This window comes from Phoca vitulina, unplaced genomic scaffold, assembly GCF_004348235.1.
Source record: "Phoca vitulina isolate PV1807 unplaced genomic scaffold, GSC_HSeal_1.0 scaffold18, whole genome shotgun sequence".
NCBI classification, from domain to species: Eukaryota; Metazoa; Chordata; class Mammalia; order Carnivora; family Phocidae; genus Phoca; species Phoca vitulina.
Window position 1 is genome coordinate 34,813,957 of NW_022589721.1, and position 6,760 is coordinate 34,820,716.

The window sequence follows — 6,760 nt, forward strand, 5'->3', positions numbered from 1 at the left end:
CATGGCCAGAAAAAAGGGTGCCGCCTTCATCTTTGGGGGCTGCAAGGGTGAGCAGAGCAGTCTCGATGGTGGATGAATCTGCCAGTGGCCAGTTGCAAGGCAGGAGCGGGGGGCATGGTGGGGTCTGGCGTGGTCAGCCCTTGGTGGAGCAGCATTCCTGGTGGGGGTGGGTCTGTCTGCCAGGAGCCGGACCCATCGCGTGGGCATGTCCCTGCTCAGGCACTCAGCCTGTGTTTATCAATAAATTACTGGGGTCAAGATGGGAGTGGGGACTCCTGGGCCAGTGAGTGGCCAAGCATGGAGGGACTGGGAGGGTCTAGGCCACACACACACACGTGTGTGTGTGTGTGTTTATCTGTGTATTGAGTGGGGTGGGGGGCCTGCAGACTTCAAACCAGAGCCTACCCTTGGCTGGAAGGGAGAAGAATTGATGGAGTCCCATGTGCTTTATTCAAGAAGCAATAAAGGGGCAGCATCCTTTGGACCCTTCTATCTAAAAATTGCCACGAGACCGAACTTATATGTGAAGTGCAGGGTCTCAGAGGGCCTTGACTTCTTTCTGAGCTCTCAGGACCTCCCAGGGCACTGGTCCCACAGCTTGTGGGGCACACGGCACATGTGTGCACTTGCTATTAGGTCTGCCTTTGTTTTGTTTCTTAAAGATTTATCTATTTATTAGAGAGAGCACAAGTGGGAGGGGCAGAGGGAGAGGGAGAAAGAATCTGTAGCAGACTCTGCCCCGAGCCCAGAGTCCAACATGGGGCTCGATCCCATGACCCTGCGATCACAACCTGAGCAGAAACCAAGAGTCGGATGCTTGACTGACTGCGCTGCCCAGGTGCCCCGGGTCTGCCTTTGTGAAGGGCTGTTCTAGCTTTTACATCCTCCTTTTGGGTCGTTGAATAGCAGTTTCTTCCCTCTGAATGTTTTCAGCCTCTGACTTTAGAAGTTTTTTTCTCAGTGGTGTTCTGGATAGAATTTGTCTCCCATACCTTCCCCACAACCCCCAAACTGTGCCGGGGCTCTTGTTGAGGGGCTGTGGAGAGGGTGGCCCTTTCCTAGGCCAAGTAGGGCAAGGATTGCCAGGTCTGGAGAACCGAAGACATGACATTTGTATAAAAGGGTCCGTGCCTGCTAAAACAAGGACTGTGGGGCCCATAGTAGTCTGCTTCTACGGGTGTTTCCTGTAAATTATAAAAGCAATAAATTCTTTTAAAATTACCAACATCAGAGGGGCACCTAGCTGGCTAAGTCGGTGGAGTGTGTGAATCTTGATCTCAAGGTTGTGAGTTCAAGCCCCATGTTGGGCGTAGAGTTTACTTAAATAAAAGTAAATTAAAAATAGATAAAAATATATTTAAAGGGGCGCCTGGGTGGCTCAAATGGTTGGGCGTCTGCCTTCGGCTCAGGTCATGATCCCAGGGTCCTGGGATCGAGCCCCGCATCGGGCTCCTGGCTCAGCGGGGAGCCTGCTTCTCCCTCTCCCTCTGCCTCTCTCCCTGCTCATGCTCTCTCTCTCTGTGTATCTCTGTGTCTCAAATGAATAAATAAAATCTTAAAAAAAAAAAATATATATATATATATATATTTAAAAAATATCAACATGAGAAAGTGGGGCAAATTTAAACAAGTTTAAAAAACCCACTAATTATAAAGGGAAACTATATATTAATACATATTAATATATAATTATCTTAAAATTAAGAAATCTATTCATCTATACTATTCAGAGAATAAAAAGGCCAGAGTGGGAGGAGATATCTGTAATACATGTAACTATAAACAGCTCATCTCCAAAATACATAAAGAGGGCACCTGGGTGGCTCAGTCGTTAAGCATCTGCCTTCAGCTCAGGTCATGATCCCAGGGCCCTGGGATCGAGCCCCGCATCGGGCTCCCTGCTCGGCAGGAAGCCTGCTTCTCCCTCTCCCTCTGCCTGCTTGTGTTCCCTCTCTCGCTGTGTCTCTCTCTGTCAAATAAATAAAAATAAAGTCTTTAAAAAAAATACATAAAGAACTTCAACGAATCAATAACAATAAAAAAATCACACAACCCAACAGAAAAAAAATGTACAAAAAACTGGAATGGAATTTTCACTGTAGAAGAAATCAAAATCACAAATACATGTATTCCCTTCACTTCCCAACCGAGCGGCCTTAATGAGTTACCCAGTTCTCGGAGCCTTGGCTTCCCGTGTATGAAGTGGGGATGATGACGCTCAGAGGCCCTGCAGGACTGCCGTCAGAGTTAAATGAGCTTTGTATCTAACACACTTAGGAATAATGCCTAGTACAGATTATGTAGATAGAAAACAAAGTCAGACCCCCCCTTTTCTTTTAAAGATTTTATTTGTCAGAGAAGAGAAAGCACAAGCAAGGGGAGGGGCAGAGGCAGAAGAAGAAGCAGGCTCCCCTCCGAGCTGAAAGCATACGCTTAACCAACTGAGCCACCCAGGGTCCCTAGACCCCTTTCTCACATCATTTACAAAAGTAATGTTCAGATGATTTGAAGATTGCAATGTAGAAACTAAAACTATAAATATATCAGAAGGCAATTTAGAAAAATATTCACTCAAAATACTCAGAAGGAAAAGATAGACATATTTGCAGATTAAAAAAAAAAAAATTATGGCAAAGGGCGCCTAGGTGGCCTCGTCGGTTAGGCGTCTGCCTTCCACTTGGGTCATGGTCCCAGGGTCCTGGGATTGAGTCCCGCATTGGGCTTCCTGCTCAGCGGGGAGCCTGCTTCTCCCTCTCCCTTTGCCCCTCCCCCCTGCTCATGCTTTCCCTCTCTCTCTCTCTCTCTCTCAAATAAATAAAATCTTAAAAATTTATGGCAAAAGAGACCATAAAATTAGGGACAAACCTCAAAGTGAATTGTATATTTAAATGTAAAACTGGGAAAAATTGAGAAGGAAATATAAAAGATCTTCTGGACGAGCAACTGATGAAGTATTCTCAGACATGATGCTCAAAACGCCATATATGAAAGAAATCAGAAAGTTGGACTTTATCAAATTTTAAACCTTCTGCTCTGTGAAAGGCCCTGTTAGCAGGATGGAAAGACAAGCCATGACCAGGAGAAAATGCCTGCAAATGGCCTGTCCACAAAGAACATCCAGCTAGAATGAAAAAAAACAACAAAACAGCTTTCAAAATTAATGGTAGAAACCAAACAATCCCACTAGAAAATGGACAAAAGAAGCAGACATTTCACCAAAGAGGAGATGCTCCACATCACTAGCCATTAGAGAAACGCAAATTAATACCTAAAATAAAAAGAGGTGACATCACCAAATGCTGGTGAATATTCGGAGCAACTGGATCTCCATACTTGCTTGTGGGAACGCAAAATGGTCCACACGCTCTGGAAAACCATTCAGCAGTTTCTCGAAAATGGAACATACCAGGACCTACAATCCAGCAGTCATACCTACAACTCAGCATTTATCCCAGAGGAATGAAGATTTGTGTCCATACAAAAACCTGGACACCAGTGTTTTACAGCAGCTTTATTTGTAATAGCCTCACCCTGGAAATGACACAAAGGTCCTTCAACAGGCAAATGGCTACCCCATTGGCACGTGCACACCACGGGGTACTCCGTGGCCATAAAAATGAAATGTGTGACACGCGTGACGACCTCCAGGGGTCATCTGCTGTGTGATTCCATTTCTGTCACACTCGAGAAGTGACAGAGTTACAGAGGAAGAACAGGTTTGTGGTTCCCCGGGGGAAGGCTGGGAGCCCGCGCGGCACAAGGAGGTCTTCGTGGCGATGACACTGCTCCCTATTTTGACAGCCGCATTGGTTCCATGAGTCTCCACAGGTGGTAAAGTGGCATAAAACTACACACACTCCTTGGTTTTGACGTCGTTGTAGCTACACAAGGTGTACCGTTGAGGTTCCTAGAAGAGAGAAATCTATTTAGAAAGTAGATTAGAGGTCATTGGAGGGAGGAGAGAGGGAGAAATGCATGCTTAAAGTTTACAGTTTCTGTTGGGTGGTGAAAACAATTTGGAAATACATGGTCGCGATGGTTGCACAGCATTGTGAGTGTAATGAATGCTACTAATTGTACACTTAAAAATGGTTTAGGTGCCTTGGCTGGCTCAGTTGGTGAAGCATACGACTCTTGATCTTGGGGTCATGAGTTCAAGTCCCATCTTGGGCGTAAAGCATACTTAAAAAAATGGTTTAAATGGCCAATTTTGTTATATACATTTTACTACCGTTTACAAAATTAATCATGTAATATACCAAAAAACATTGAATTTGAATGGATGATTTGGATGGTATATGGGTTACATCTCAATAGAGTTATTTTATTTTACTTTTTATTAATTTGACAGAGAGAGAGACACAGTGAGAGAGGGAATTCAAGCAGGGGGAGTGGGAGAGGGAGAAGCAGGCTTCCCGCCGAGCAGGGAGCCCGATGCGGGGCTCGATCCCAGGACCCTGGGATCATGACCTGAGCCGAAGGCAGACGCTTAACGACTGAGCCACCCAGGTGCCCCTAAAGTTATTTCTTTTAAGATTTTATTTATTTGACAGAAAGAGAGAGCGTGCGAGAGCACAAGCAGGGGGAGCGGCAGGCAGAGGGAGAAGCAGGCTCCCCGCTGAGCAGGGAGCCCCATGCGGGACTGGATCCCAGAACCCCGGGATCATGACCCGAGCCGAAGGCAGATGCTTAACCAACTGAGCCACCCAGGCACACCTCAATAAAGCTATTTTAAATAATACCACAGGAGGGGCGCCTGGGAGGCTCAGTCGGTTGAGCACCCAGCTCTTAGTTTCTGTTGGGGTCATGATCTCTCAGTGGTTTGAGCTCCATGCTCAGCACGGAGTCTGTTTCAGATTCTCTCTCCCTCTCCTCTTTCTCCCCTCCTCCCTGACCCCTTCTCCGAGTTGCACTCTTCTCCCTCTCTCAAATAAGTAAAATCTTAAAAAATAAAATAAATAATACACAGGACCATCCTTGAAGGTCCTTCCAATGGCCAAATTTTGGATCACAATAATGAGAGTAAAGTGTCTATTTCTTTGAATAAAGTAAGACTCCATGAGGGGCACCTGGCTGGATTGGACGTGGGAGTGACTCTTGATCTCGGGGTCATGAGTTCAAGCCCCACACTGGGTGTGGAGATTACTTCAATAAATTAACTTTAAAAACACTAATAAATAAGACTCCGTGAGTCTTCATTGACATAAAGAAATAAATGAACAAAAATAGGTAAAGAGAAAGCTTTCTCCCCTACAATAATTTATTTTATTTTATTTTTTTAAATAATTTTTTTAAGGATTTTTTTTTTTTTTGAAGATTTTATTTATTTATTTGACAGAGAGAGAGATAGCGAGAGCAGGAACACAAGCAGGGGGAGTGGGAGAGGGAGAAGCAGGCTTCCCGCCGAGCAGGGAGCCCGATGTGGGGCTCGATCCCAGGACCCTGGGATCATGACCTGAGCCGAAGGCAGACGCCCAACGACTGAGCCACCCAGGCGCCCCAAGGATTTTTATTTATTTATTTATTGAGAGAGAATGATAGCGAGCATGAGAGGGAGGAGGGTCAGAGGGAGGAGGAGGCTCCCTGCTCAGCAGCAGGGAGCCCGATGCGGGACTCGATCCCAGGACTCCAGGATCATGACCTGAGCCGAAGGCAGTCGCTCAACCAACTGAACCACCCAGGCGCCCTCCCCTACAATAATTAAAAACTACATGCAAAAACTAATGAGTGAAAGGCGGACGAGGAATGGACTATTTACATAGTCTCAAAGTATTTCCCCATAAAACATTTACTAAATACAAAGAGAAAAAGAGTAACCTAACAGTGAAAATCCTGGGCAATTCACCTTAAGTAATCAAAATAAACATCTCCACTGTGGGGGCAAACTGATGGGATTCAACAAAAAGAGCTCAGCCTCACCTCCATAGTATTCCTTCCTTCCTTCCTTCCTTCCTTCCTTCCTTCCTTCCTTCCTTCCTTCCTTCCTTCATTTATTTATTTGAGAGAGGGCACGAGCAGAGGGAGGGGCAGAGGGAGAGGGAGAAGCAGACCTCCCACTAAGCAGGGAGCCTGATGCAGGACTGCATCCCAGGACCCTGAGATCATGACCTGAGTTGAAGGCAGATACGTAATCGACTAAGCCACCTTGGCGCCCCCCCTTCCTGCCAGAAATATATAACCTGAATCTAATCATGAGGCAACCAGACAAAAACTGAGCAACAGGGCGCCTGGGTGGCTCAGTTGGTTAAGCGACTGCCTTCGGCTCAGGTCATGATCCTGGAGTCCCTGGATCGAGTCCCGCATCGGGCTCCCTGCTCAGCGGGGAGTCTGCTTCTCCCTCTGACCCTCCCCCCTCTCATGTGCTCTCTCTCATTCTCTCTCTCTCAAATAAATAAAAAAAAACAAAAAACAAAAAACAAAAACTGAGCAACATGCTACAAAAGAGCTGGTTGGTATTCTGCAAGTGTCAAGGGCATGAAAGTCAAAGACTGAAGAGTAGCTACCAGTTGAAGGAGACTGAAAGTACTCGTGACAGCACCCTCTGCTAAAAGGTCAGTATTGGGATAAGTGGGGTAACTTAGGAATTTGACTGAGGTGTCTGAGTCAAAGGTATGTGGAAGTTCTTTGTACAATTCTTGTAACTTGAACTTTGAAATTACTTCCAGTAACTTTGTATCTTTTAATTTATCTTGGGAATATTTAAGGCTCCATACCTGGTGATTACTGTAAATGCTTCCTTGAATCAGTCAAAGCAAGTGCT